Genomic DNA, 14,430 nt, shown 5'->3' on the forward strand with positions numbered 1-14,430 from the left:
TGTTTAAACTGGTTGTGGCACTGTTTTATCTGGAGGCGGAAGTGTGTGATTGGAGGTGGCAGTGTGCAACTGGAGGTGGCAGTTTGCGACTGGAGGTACCAGTGTAAGACTAGAGCCGGCAGTATTTTATCTGAATGCGACAGTACTTTAACTTAATGTGGCAGTGTTTTAACTGGATGAGGCAGTGTTTTAATTGGACGCGGCAGTGTTTTATCTGGACGGCAGTGTACAACCGGAGGCGGCAGTCTGCAACTGGAGGCAGCAGTGTGCGACCAGAAGTAGCAGTGTGACACTGGAGGTGACAGTATTTTTACTGGATGATGCAGTCTTTTAACTGGATGAGGCAGTTTTTTGATGGACAGACAGACAGACCCAGTAGACCCAAACGTGTAGTGAAGGTTTTCTGGGAACGCCTGGCAGAAGAACCTGTCAGAAGAACCTGTCAGAGAGCTCTTCAACTCGCACCTCCAGGCGAGCTTTAACCGCATTCCAGCTGAGGTGGGGGACATTAGGTATGTTTACATGGACATAAGTAACCGGATCAAATGGCCGGTCAAAATAAAAGTGTGTCATGTAAACACTCCGTTAGGGTTATTTTTTGTGTATTCGGTGCAATCCGATACAATTAGTGATCAGAACGAAACGGGTGGTTTATGCCGATCCGTAACCCGATCGGTGCGCATGTAAACGCTTGATCTGTTTGTTTTTATCTGATCGTGAAAAACTGATCTGACTGCGCATGTGCGACTTTGCCATTTCCGCCTGGCTAATGCTAATAATATTAGCATGTCAGGGAAGCAAAACTGGTCGGTGAGCGACAAAACATTTCTACTAGAAACTTTGAAAGAGCTCAAAATGATCTGTATCACCTGTAGCTCAGTCAGGGAGTGCAGTAACATCTCCACCATCATTAAAACCTGTCGCGGGTCCATTTTGGGTGCTCAGGTTTGTTTACGTTCACCCCAGAAGTAGAACTTCTTCTTCAGTGTTTTTTTTCAAGGACAGTTTACCACTCTGCGCATGTCAGTACTGCTGTTCAGAACAAAGCCCGCTGCATGTAAACGCTCGTCATGAACAGATTGTGCCCATGTAAACAATACATTTGAATTATTTAATCTGAAAACATTTAAATCCGGTCAAAAAATGTTGCACATGTAAACATAGCTATTGAGTCTGAGTGGGCCATGTTCTTCACCTCACTTGTTGAGGTAGCTGCTTTGAGCTGTGGCCACAAGGTTTTCGGTTCTTCTTGCAGTGGCCATCCACAAACTCGGTAGTGGAAACCATGGGTTAGGGAGGCTGTCAAGCTGAAGAAGGAGTTCTATCGGGCCTTGTTGGCCAGTGGGACTCCAGAGGCAGCTGAGGAGTACCAGAGGGCCAAGCGGTCCACAGCCGTGGAGGTTTCTTAGGCAAAAACTTGGATGTGGGAGAAGTTTGGTGAGACCTTGGATAACAACTCTCTGTCAGCTCTGAGGAGATTCTGGCAAACCATCTGACGGCTGAGGAGGGGAAAGCAGCACTTTACTAACACTGTGTTCAGTGAAGGTGGGCGGAAGTTGACCTCAACCAGTGATGTTATCGGGAGGTGGAAGGAATACTTCTTGGACCTTCTCAATCCCACCAGCATGTCTTCCATGGAAGAAGCTGAATTGGGGGACTTTGGGGTTGATCCATCCATAACTGTGGCTGAGGTTGCCGAGGTAGTTAAAAAGTTCAGAGGCGGCAGGGCTCCGGGAGTGGATGAGATTCATCCTGATTTCCTTAAGGCTCTGGATGTTGTGGGGCTGTCTTGGTTGACACACCTTTGCAATGTCGCGTGGACATTGGGAGAAGTGCCACTGGATTGGCAGACTGGGGTGGTGGTTCCCCTCTTCAAAAAGGGGGACTGGAGGGTGTGCTCCAATTATAGGGGCATCACTCACCCTCAGCATCCCTGGTAAGGTCTATTCAGGGGTACTGGCAAAGTGAGTCTGATCGTTGGTTGAACCTCAGATCCAGGAGGAACAATGTGGGTTTCATGCTGGCCGTGGAACACTGGATCAGCTCTTTACCCTCACAAGGGTCCTCGAGGGGTTATGGGAGTTTGCCCATCATGTCCACGTGTTTTGTGAATTTGGAGAAGGCATTCAACTGTGTTCCTCAGGGTACATTGTGGGGGGGGGGCTCCATGAGTATGGGATTGGGGGCTCGTTGCTATGGGCTGTTCAGTCCCTATACAAGCGGTGCGAGAGCTTGGTTAAAATTTCCGGCGGTAAGTCAGACCCTTGCAGGGTGGGAGTTGGACTTTGCCTGGGCTGCCCGTCACCGATTCTGTTCATAGTCAGAGTCAGAGATTCTTTGTCATTCGCACCACACGTGGTACATGTGGTGGAGCGAAATTATGTACGCAGGGTCCCAGTTACATCCAACAATAAAATGTAAAAAAAAAAACAGTAATAAATCTAAGATACAAACTAAGAAAAACCTAAACTAAAAATACAGTAAGCACTAATAGCATAAAAACATTACGTTGAACAGCAGCACGAACATGAGCATGAGTCTGTGTGAGCAGATGTGCACGCATGAACACAGCAACATGAAACAGATCAGCAGCAACATTGAAACAGATCAGCAGCAACATGATGTGATTTGTCACAGTGATTATTCTGGTTAGAGATTTATGAGTCTAACAGCCTCAGGGTAGAAGCTGTTCCTCAGTCTACTGGCTCTACACTTAATGCTCCTCAACCTCCTTCCTGAGGGGAGCAGGGCAAAAAGTGTGTGTGCTGAGTGAGTGTGGTCCTTCATGATGCAGGTGGCCCTCTTTCTGCATCTGGAGGTGTAAATCTCTGTGATGGTGGGGAGACTGACTCCAACAGTCTTCTGTGCAGCCTTCTCCACTCTCTGCAAAGCTTTTCATAGCTTTTATGGACAGAATTTCTTGGTACAGCCAGTGGGCGGAGAGTTTTCGGTTTGGTGGCCTCAGGATTCCATCTTTTTTTAGATGATGTGGTCCTGTTGGCATCATCATGCTGTGATCTTCATCTCTCACTGGAGTGGTTTGCAGCCAAGTGTGAAGCGGCTAGGATGAGAATCAGCACCTCCAAATTTGAGGCCATGGTCCTAAACCGGAAAAGGGTGTATTGCTCTCTCCAGATCGAGGGTGAGGTTCTGCCTCTAGTGGAGGAGTTCAAGTATCTCGGGGTTTTGTTCATGAGTGAGGGAACAATGGGGCATGAGATTGACCGACGTATTGGTGCAGCATCTGCTGTATTGCAGACTCTGTACCAGTCTGTTGTGTTGAAGAGAAAGTTGAGCTGTAAGGCAAAACTCTTGTTTACCGGTTGGTCTATGTTCCTACTCTCACCTATGGCCACGAGCTCTGGGTAGTGACCGAAAGAATGAAATTGCGGATACAGGCGGTTGAATTGAGTTTCTTCCACAGGGTAGCTCGACTCTCCCTTAGAGGTAGGGTGAGAAGTTCGGTTATCCGGGAGAGACTCGGAATAGAACCGCTGCTCCTCCACATCGAGAGGAGCCAGTTGAGGTGTTTAGGGCATCTGGAAAGGATGCCACCTGGACTCCTTCCTATGGAGGTGCTTCGGGCATGTCCGACTGGGATGAGACCCTGCTGGAGAAACTATATCTCTCGAGTGGCCTGGGAACACCTTGGAATCCTCCCAAAAGAGCTGGAAGAGGTGGCTGTGGAAAGAGATGTCTGGGCTTCCCTGATGAAGCTGCTACCCCCGTGTCCCGACTTCGGAGCAAGCGGAAGATAATGGTTGGATTTATGGATGACAATATTAGACAGGAGGTGGCAGTGTTTTATCTGTATGCACCAGTGATTTATCTGGATGTGGCAGTGTTTGACTGGAGGTGGCAGTGTGTGACTGGAGGTGGCAGTATATTAACTGGATGTGGTAGTGTTTAAACTGGATGCGGCAGTGTAAGAAAAGCTTTGCAGAGAGTGGTGAAGGCTGCACAGAAGACTGTTGGAGTCAGACTCCCCACCTTCACAGACTTCTATACCTGTAAATGCAAGAAGAGAGCCACCTGCATCATGAAGGACCCCACTCACCCAGCACACACACTTTTTGTCCCACTCCCCTCAGGAAAGACATTGAGGAGCATTAAGTGCAGAACGACTAGGCTGAGTAACAGCTTCAATCCATCCATTTTCTTCCGCTTATCCGGGGTCGGGTCGTGGAGGTAGCAGCCTAAGTAGGGAGGCCCAGACTTCCCTCTCCCCAGCCACTTGGGCCAGCTCTTCTGGGGGAATCCCGAGGTGTTCCCAGGCCAACCGAGAAACATAGTCCCTCCAGCGTGTCCTGGGCCTTCCTCTGGGCCTCCTCCCAGTGGAACGTGTCCGGAACACCTCACCAGGGAGGCGTCCAGAAGGCATCCTAAACAGATGCCCAAGCCACCTCAACTGGCTCCTCTCGACGTGGAGAAGCAGCGGCTCTACTCTGAGTCCCTCCCGGATGATCGAGCTTCTCACCCTATCTCTAAGGGAGAGCCCAGACACCCTGCGGCGAAAACTCATTTCAGCCGCTTGTATCTGAGATCTCATTCTTTCGGTCACAACCCAAAGCTCGTGACCATAGATGAGGGTAGGAACGTCGATCGATCGGTAAATTGAGAGCTTCGCCTTTTGACTCAGCTCTCTCTTCACCACGACAGACCTGTACAGCCTCTGCTTCACTGCAGATGCTGCACCTATTCGCCTATCGATCTCACGATCCATTTTTCCCTCATTCGTGAACAAGACCACAAGATACTTGAACTCCTCCACTTGGGGTATGACCTCCTCCCAGCTTCTACCCTGAAAATGTTAGACTCATGAATCCCTAGTCAGGATTATCACTGTGAAAATTACTGTTAAAAAAATCACTGTGAAAAAGTCACTGTAATGCCAATTGGTTGTTGATATGTGCTGTTGACTATTCATGATGCTGATCTCATGCTGCTGATTTATTTCATCTTGATGTGTTCATTCGTCCTCATCTGCTCACACAGATTCATGTTCGTGCTGCTGTTGTTTGGTACATTGTTTTGTACCACTACTGCTTAGTGTATTCTTAGTTTAGTGTATTTGTTAGTTCATGTCTTGTATCTTATTACTGTAATTCTTTACAATTAGTTTTTTTATTTGATGTAACTGAGATCCTGTGTACATAGTTTTGTAGTGATGTAGCTGTTAGCTTCACTACTAATTAATTATTCTTAAAGCTAGTTCAAGCATTTAATCAAGCATAGTCATTTAATTACAACGGATTCTTTTCTTTTTTTAGTTAAATTTCTGCCATGTGACCAAGATAACAATGAGAGTGGAGTGTTTAATCAGTGACATGAGACGCCATTTTATCTTTGACCCATCAGAATAAATGCGGTCATTTATTTAACAGAATCAAAATTTAACATCAAAACATGTACACATTGATTTGCTGATCTGTTTCTGATAAATAAACTTTGCATGCTTTACTAAACAAGACAACAGAACATTACTGATTGAGACTGATTCATCTCTGAAGGCATCTAGCTTGATTTACTGGTGAATAGAGAAGTTTAAAGAGGAGGAATAAATTTAAGGGGGAAGTTTAGATGGATGAAAGTTATGTGTTGAACCAGAACATGGCACCCTTCCTCCGACATCCAGCTCAGCCCTCCGGTACACTTCAGGACGTGCAGCGACTTTGTTACCTGAGATGGTGGATACCTCCACTCCGGAACAGAAGTCCATTGGTACAGTAGTGATGTAGGGTTAGGTTAGCTTAGGAGCTCCACTACAATCAATATTTAATAACGGGTTCTCTCTTTTTCGAGCTACTTGACAGATATGTGACAGAGGTACTGTGTTGGAGATGGTCTAATCAGTGACATGAGACGTTAATTTTCTTTGACCCATCAAAATGAATGTGGTCATTTATTAACAGAATCAAAATTTAACATCAAAACATTGTACACTTGATTATTCCGATCGGCTCTGATTAATAAAACTTGGCACGTTTTACTTAATAAAAACAACAGACATTTCCTTAGATCTTAAATTAATGTCTGCAGACTTTAGCTTATCTTTTTACTGGCAGAGAAATATAGAGATGGAGTAAAGTTTAAGAAGGGAAAGTGGAGTTTGAATGGAGAGGAAAGATGGATGAGGATGTATGTCTGTAAACCAGAACAACACGCTCCTTTCAAGCGCAGTTCGCCCGCAGTACACTGGTAGTGAAACTCGTGAAGACTCTTTACCTTGGCAGAGGATGAATCAGCTGCGGTCAAGAGGTCCCTGGCACGCTACCTTTCAGCGTCTCCTCAGGGCGGCTGTGACTCAGCAGAAGTCGTGAGATAATTCGTTCCACAGAACAAACTTCCTCAGCAGTTATAGGGCATTCGCCAGGTGGAGCCACAGCGAGGCGTTGTGGCTCCGACAGGAACTCCAGCCGAACTCCATCAGAACCAGAAGAACTAACGGGACTCTGAGAAGACTCAGAGGAACTCAGAACTTCTGTTCTCCAGCACTCGAACTTCTCCCCACTAGAACTTCTGTTCGCTCCAGAACTAACTGGAACTAGGAAGTGTCGACTTTTAAAGAGTTCTGCTTCCGGTCACTTTTAGGAAGTCCTGATTGGTTGAAAGAACCAACAGGGGTGTGGTTTTAGTGACGTCAGAGGGTTATTACAAGTCAGATAAACAGCGGAGATGTTTAGGAACAGACAGAGAAATGTTTTGGAGAAATGCCAGTTTATCTTGTTTCTGTCTGAGAGGTTTAAAAACATGACAGTACGTTCCAATAAACTTGTTTGCGACTGTCTCCGACTTTTGACCGACATCACACCTTTCTCATTTCAGACGGAAGATCAAAAAAATGCATAATTACTTTGTAACAGACATTTAACTTGATTTCTACTTTGAATGAGGATTAAAAATCATTAATACTGTTTCACAATTAATTTAAAATGAGTGGTTCACTTCAACATTTAAAATGGTTTGAACTAAACACACTTTTGATTATCAAGACATTGTAAAAATAGTAATGATAATATAAAAAGAGTGTTCTTTCAATTGATTAGTTCAGGATACAATTAGAAAGTCTCTGGATGAGCTAATTTGTATTTCTGGATTCAAATCAATGAAATAACAGTTCCTGTCCCATGAAGGTCTTCAGAGGCAGGTCTTGACCGGAGGCTTAGTTCACTACAGTCCCCCCTTTGGAAATCATCGCCTGTCCATGGGGATGAATTCCAACATGAACTTACGCCTCCGAATGTCCTTGAGCTTGATGTAATCCAGCAAGAGGAAAACAAAAGTCAAAGAATGTAATCCCATAATGTTGATGATAATTCCATAATGTTGTTGGTAATCCCATTGTAGCAATGCTTTAACCCCTTGGAAACAGAGTCTGTAATCCATTGGAAAAGTCATATAATCCACAACGGTAAATCCACAAAGATTGGAAGTGTTGATTGATCAGCATACAGAGGGGTTCCCTTGGATTGAACTGAAGATGCGACCACTGGATGAAGAGTGGAGACCAACGTCAGGATTGCAGGTCTCCTCCAGCGAAGGTCATCGCTGGGTGACGTCCAGTCAGTGCTGTTCTGGTTCTATGTGTCATGCAATTAAGTGGTTTAAGGTGGGCTTATGAAGGGGATTTTACATAAGGCCTTAACCTATGTGCACCTGGTGTGTAAGCTATTATGATTTGGAACAGCTACAGCTACCAGTTAAGGGGTGGAACATGCTGAAAAGGGTAGCTATAGGGGTCTATACCTATAGAAGGGTGTTCCAACTATACCACCATCGCTAACTTTGTCTATGTTAGACTTACATGGCCACTATAGTTGGTTTACTTGTCTGTTGCCTTTTAGACGAACGACTTGAGATTGGGTGTTTGGTTTCCCCATAAATGTTTTTGGAGTCTATGGCGAGACTCATCAAAAAGAATTAGCTATCCCCCCGAATAGAATTGTTCGAGTAGGTTCGGCTTGAAGATGGTGAGACCAATGTAAGTTATGGTACTTAAGGTAGCATTGACTACATTGACTCTTCAACGATTAGGTTTTAACGAGTGAACTGCATGTTGGCATAGTTAAAGTCCTTCACAGTCTCCAACTAAAATACATACAACACTCATTCCTACTGAGGTGCTCAGAAACAAATATCAAAACCAAATAAACAACGTTTCAACATCGACAAGAGTAGTGACTAAGCAACTAGAAACATCGTTTCACTGCTCCACCTCACCCTGGTTGTCAGATTCAATCACGCTGTCCCGTAGGAGTTGTTTCTTTGCACACCTTGTGTGGTTTAACCTGGTTTCGATGTACCCATTTAACAATTGGCTCTTTTTGGCCTTTACTGATTTTTATCTGATAGACAACTGGAGACAGTTTGTCTGCTATCAGATGGGGTCCAGTCCATCTGGGCATCAGTTTACGGGCGAGAGTTCCGGTCCCGGACTCTCTTCTCCCAGTTGTGGGGGCAAACGTGTAGTACCAGACCCTGTCTCCCACTTGGAGTTCCTCGTGAGAGGCCTTTTGGTCGTAGTACGCTTTGCGTCCTTCAGCTGATTTTTCCAGGTTTTTCTGAGCGAAAGCAAAAGTGTTTTTAAGGTGTTTTTCCAAGTCTTTCATGTATTGTTGTGTAGTGTAGGCTGTTGCCATGGCAGCATCGCCTGGTTGGTACAACAGGTGTAGAGGGAGAGTCATTTGTCGACCCGTCATCATCTCGAAAGGAGAGATGCCAGTCGATGTGTGTGGAGTGGCCCTTATGGCCATGAGGACCAGAGGGAGTTTCACTTCCCAGTCCTTGTGGTTTGCGGCTACGTATTTTTTCAAAATACTCACCACAGTCCTGTTTGCTCTCTCAACCTGGCCTGAAGCCTGTGGATGGTAGCCAATATGGAAGTTGGCTTTGACGCCTAGCGTCTTCCACAGTTCTTTCATTACTTCACCTGTGAAGTTTGTACCTTGGTCTGAGTTCACCCTGAGGGGAAGTCCAAACCTTGAGAATACATGATTCATTAATAACATAGCAGTAGTTTGTGCTGTGTCATTAGGGGCTGGTAGACATTCTACCCATTTGGTAAACGCGCAGGTTACCGTGAGAAAATATTTATTTCCTCTAGAGCTCTTAGTGAGTGGTCCAACCCAATCGATCTGGAGGTCAGACCATGGAAATGCAATGCCTCTACAATGCAGTGGTGCTCTGTGGAGTGGTCTGGATGGCTGAAACTGGCCACAGACCAGGCACCCTTTTATGTAGTCCTTGACATCCTTTTTCATTCCAGACCAATAAGCAACTTGTTTTAGTTAGAGTCAGAGTTCCTTTATTGTCATTCGCACCTCATGTGGTACATGTGGTGGAGCGAAATTATGTACACGGGGTCCCAGTTACATCCAACAATAAAATGTCTAAGAAAAACAGTAATGACATCTAAGATATGAACTAAGAAAAACATCAACTAAATATACACTAAGCACTCATAACATAAAACATTGAACATCAGCACAAACATGAACATGAGTCTGTGAGCAGATGTGCACGCATGAACACATCAATATTGAAACAGATCAGCAGCAACATGATATGGTTTTTCACAGTGATTATTCTGCTTAGAGATTCATGAGTCTAACAGCCTCAGGGTAGAAGCTGTTCCTCAGTCTAGTGGTTCTACACTTAATGCTCCTTAACCTCCTTCCTGAGGGGAGTGGGGCAAAAAGTGTGTGTGCTGGGTGAGTGGGGTCCTTCATGATGCAGGTGGCCCTCTTCCTGCATCTGGAGGTGTAGATGTCTGTGATGGTGGGGAGGCTGATTCCAACAGATTTCTGTGCAGCCTTCACCACTCTCTGCAAAGCTTTTCTTTCTGCAGCTGTGCAGCCTCCATGCCACACGTTGATGCTGGAGCACAGGATGCTCTCCACTGCACACCTGTAGAAGGAGGTGAGGACTGAGCTTACCAGACCAGCTCGCCTCAGCCGTCTGAGGAAGTAGAGTCTCTGATGAGCTTTCTTGATCAGGCTGGTGGTGTTGTTGCTCCAGCTGAGGTTGTCATTCATGTGTACACCCAAGTACTTGTAGCTGGAGACCACTTCCACCGCAGATCTTCTTATGTTCAGGGGGGTGTAGATGTTTTTGTTCCTTCTGAAGTCCACAATAATCTCCTTTGTCTTCTTCACATTGATGTGAAAGTTATTCTCTTTGCACCAGCTCTCCAGGTGTTCCACCTCTTGCCTGTAGCTGGAGTCATCATTGTTTGTGATGCATCCCACCACCGCTGTATCATCTACAAACTTTACAATGTGACAGCCTGGATGGGTAGCTGCACAATCATACATGAGCAGAGTAAACAGGAGGGGGCTCAACACACATCCCTGAGGAGAGCCAGTGCTGAGGGTTATGGTGGAGGAGGAGGGATTGTGGATCCTCACTAACTGTGGTCTGTTTGTTAAAAAGTCTAGTACCCAGTTGCAAATGGAAGGGCTTAGTCCTAGTGTGGATAGTTTGTCCATCAGGGTTTTGGGGATCATGGTGTTGAAGGCAGATGTGAAGTCCACAAAGAGCATACGGACGTAAGAGTTTTTCTGCTCCAGGTGGTTGAGCGCAGTGTGGACCACAGAAGAGATGGCATCCTCTGTTGATCGGTTCTCACGGTATGCATACTGATGAGGGTCCTCGTTGATGTTGATGGTTGTTTTGATGCGAGTCATGACCAGTTTTTCGAAGCATTTAGCGACTATCGGGGTGAGGGCCACTGGCCGATAGTCATTCAGACCAGTCACTGTAGAGCTTTTTGGGACTGGGATGATGGTGGCAGTCTTCAGGCAGGTGGGAACTGTCTCCAGGGTAAGTGAGGTGTTAAAGATGTCTGCCAGCACCTCACAGAGCTGATCAGCACATTCCTTCAACACTTTTCCAGGGATGTTGTCTGGGCCAGTTGCCTTGTGCGGATTAATCCTCCTGAAGGTACTCCTTACTTCTGCTGAGGTCACGCTGAGATGCTCTTCATCCGGTGGTGAGGTGAGTCTGGTGCTGGGTGGTCTGTTCGGGTCTTCAAAGAGTGCATAAAACTTGCTGAGGGCATCAGGCAGAGATGGGTCTTTGGGGCATTGTTCGCTCCTTCCTTTATAATCTGTTATGCACTTAATGCCCCTCCACATGCTCCGAGGGTCTTGTGAGATGAATTGACCCTCGATCCTCTTTGCATATGTGCCCTTGGCCCTCTTCATACCGGCAACCAGCTTTTTTCTTGTCCTACTCAGCTCCTCTGAGTTTCCAGACCTGAAGGTAGTGTTCCTGGTTTCCAGCAGGGTACGCACCTCTGCATTCAGCCAAGGTTTTCTGTTTGGGTAGCATTTAACATTTCTGATAGTGGAGACGGTGTCAGTACATGTACTAATGTAACCCAAAACTGAGGACGTGTATTGGTCAAGATCAAGCGAACCTCCATTTTCAGCAGCTTCTCTGAAAACCTGCCAGTCTGTTCGGTCAAAACAATCTCTCAGTATGGGGCCACTGTCCTGGATCCAGCATTTAACTTTCTTTTGTACCGGTCTGGAGCGTCTCAGCGGGGGCATGTAAGCAGGAGCCAGGAAGATTGAGATGTGGTCTGACAGTCCTAGGTGGGGGCTTTGTATGCATCTTTTACGTTCGTGTAAACACGGTCCAGCGTGTGGTCTCCACGTGTTGGAATCGCCACATGTTGATTAAAGCTTGGGAGACAGTCCTTTAGATTCACGTGATTAAAGTCTCCAGCTACCACGTAAAGAGCCTCGGGTGTTTGTTCTGCAGCGAGCTGATGATATCATGAAGCTCTTGCAGTGATTCATTAGCATTAGCATCTGGAGGAATGTAGACGACAGAGATGAAAGTCACAGTGAACTCTCGGGGTAGATAATGTGGCCGACATTTCACTGTTATTTGCTCCAAAGCCTTCGAGCATGAGCTATTTACAACAGTACAGTTCGTGGACCAACTTTTACTCACGTAAATGCACACTCCGCCTCCCCGTGATTTCCCCGTTAGCTCGCTGCAGCGGTCCGATCGAAAAAAGAGTCTGTCATCCAGCTGGAAGACTGTGTCCGGCGTTTCGCTTGTAATCCACGTTTCCGTGAGGCAAAGTACCGCACACTTCTTCATCTCTTCTGAGTCGCCCGCTCTCAGACGAAGTAAATCCATCTTGTTGTCCAATGAGCGGACATTCGACAGAAAGAGAGACGGCATGGGGAGTTTACCGGCTTTAGCGTTAGCTCGTAGCCTCACCATAACCCCCGCCCGGCATCCTCTCCTCTTAAGCCGGGAGCAGCGCTTCCTCTTCTGCCCGCTGGAACGCCTCTTCTGCTGCTTCCAGGTAGATGACTTTAAGATCTGCATTCTGCCGAGCGTAGTTTTGAGTTTGTTGCTGATTTCTGCTATATTACGTGGCAAATCCACTTCTATTCTCATCTGTTCGGTTCGGCTATAGTTCACACGCATAAATCGCGCGGAGTCAGGCACAGAGTCAATATCAAAACTTCTAAAAACTGGGATGGTACTGGGAGCTTGTAAAGCTGCAACTGCTCTGAGCGCAGCCATTTTGGATAGCTTTCATCATGGCATTATCTCCCTTGTTTCCTGTGGACGGGAGGTCATGCGCGTGAACAAACATCACCCCCCTGTGGTCATGGGGGACCACTAACACAGGTGAGGACGTCGGTCCATGAGCAAAAGTTAGGATGCCCTTGATTTTTTGTGTGAAATCTTTAAATCTTTTAATCTTTAAATCTTTTTATCTGTTACTGCTGTTGATACACTGGAATTTCCCATTCGTGTGACAATAAAGGCTGTTTCTATCCTATTAGTTTTAGCTGTTTGCGCAGCTGAAAGAGGACTTTAAGGTCTGGATTGGAATCCAGGTCGACTTCGGACGGAGTGTTTTTGTCTGGGTCAGTCAAGTACAGTATCATCGAGTTTAAGTTTGCAAGACTCCAGCAAGACTGCAGTCCCAGCCAGAACTCCAAACAGACTTTCAGTAAGAACTGAAAGTTCCTGTACGACTCGCCGTAAGACTGAGTCTTCCAGTAAGACTGAGTCTTCCAGTAAGACTGAGTCTCATCCTAGACTGAAAGTTCCAGGAAGACTCGTAAGACTTAAAGTTCCAGGAAGACAGAATAGTTCCAAGAAGTGTTGACTTTTAAAGGGTATCCACTTCCTGTCACTTGGTACTTCCTGATTGGTTAACACAACCAGCAGGGGTGTAGTTTTTGTGATGTCAGAGGGTTATTAGAAGTCAACAATACTGTTTCACAGTTGATTTAAATGAGTGGTTTACTTCAACATTAGAAATGGTATGAACTAAACACACTTTTTATTATCAAGATATTGTAAAATAGTAATGATAATATAAAAAGAAGAGTGTTCTTTCAATTGATTAATTCAGGATACAATTAAATAGTCTCTTGATGAGATAATTGATGAGATAGGGGGGAGTGGTGGTGCAGAGGTTAGAGAGGTGGGCTTGTGATCCGAAGATCGCCGGTTCACGCCCCGGCCCCGACTGCATCAAAATTGTGGGTGGGGTAGGTGAAACACTCACACTTGCCCCCACCCTCATTCGCCCCACTCTGGGCCCATGAGCAAGGCCCTTAACCCCCACCATGTGCTCCCTAAAAAACAGGTCTCTCTTGAAAATGAGTTCTCGTAGCTCAATGAGACTAACCTGGATAAATAAAGGCTAAATGAAAAAAAAAAAAATTGTATTTCTGGATTAAAATCAATGAAATAACAGTTCCTGTGCCCTGAAGGTCTTCAGAGACAGATTGATGTCGGAGGTCTAGTTCACTACAACCTCATGTACCACATGTGATGTGAATAACAATAAAGATCCTTGAATTTATCTGAACGCGGCAGTGTGCGACTGGAGGCAGCAATGTGTGACTGGAGGTGACAGTGTTTGACAAGAGATGGCACAGTTTTGTAACTGGATGTGGCAGTGTGAGGCTGGAGGTGGCAGTGTCACACCGGTGGCGGCAGTGTTTTAACTGGATGAGGCAGTGTTTTAACTGGAAGCGGCATTATGCAACTGGAGGTGGCAGTGGGAGACTGGAGGTGGCAGTGTGAGACTGGATGCGGCAGTGTGAGACTGGAGGTGGCAGTTAGAGACTGGAGGTGGCTGTTTTAGACTGGAGGCGGCAGTCTGAGACTTAAGGCGGCAGTGTGAGACTGGAGGCGGCAGTGTGAGACTGGAGGCGGCAGTGTGAGACTGGAGGTGGCAGTTTTAGACTGGAGGCGGCAGTGTGAGACTAGAGGCGGCAGTGTGAGACTGGAGGTGGCAGTGAGCAACTGGAGGCGGCAGTGAGCAACTGGAGGCGGCAGTGTGAAACTGGAGGTGGCAGTGTGCGACTGGAGGCGGCAGTGTGAGACTGGAGGTGGCAGTGTGAGACTGGAGGCGGCAGTGAGCGACTGGAGGCGGCAGTG

General features: G+C 46.3%; 1 protein-coding gene across 1 annotated transcript in view; it reads left to right on the forward strand.

The window, feature by feature from the left end:
* LOC119425559 (beta/gamma crystallin domain-containing protein 1) overlaps positions 1-14,430 on the forward strand; it is an 84,037-nt gene that overhangs the window by 63,427 nt on the left and 6,180 nt on the right. The window lies entirely within an intron of this gene.

The sequence above is a fragment of the Nematolebias whitei genome, chromosome 19, assembly GCF_014905685.2.
Source record: "Nematolebias whitei isolate Nwh7 chromosome 19, NemWhi1, whole genome shotgun sequence".
In the NCBI taxonomy this organism is placed as follows: Eukaryota; Metazoa; Chordata; class Actinopteri; order Cyprinodontiformes; family Rivulidae; genus Nematolebias; species Nematolebias whitei.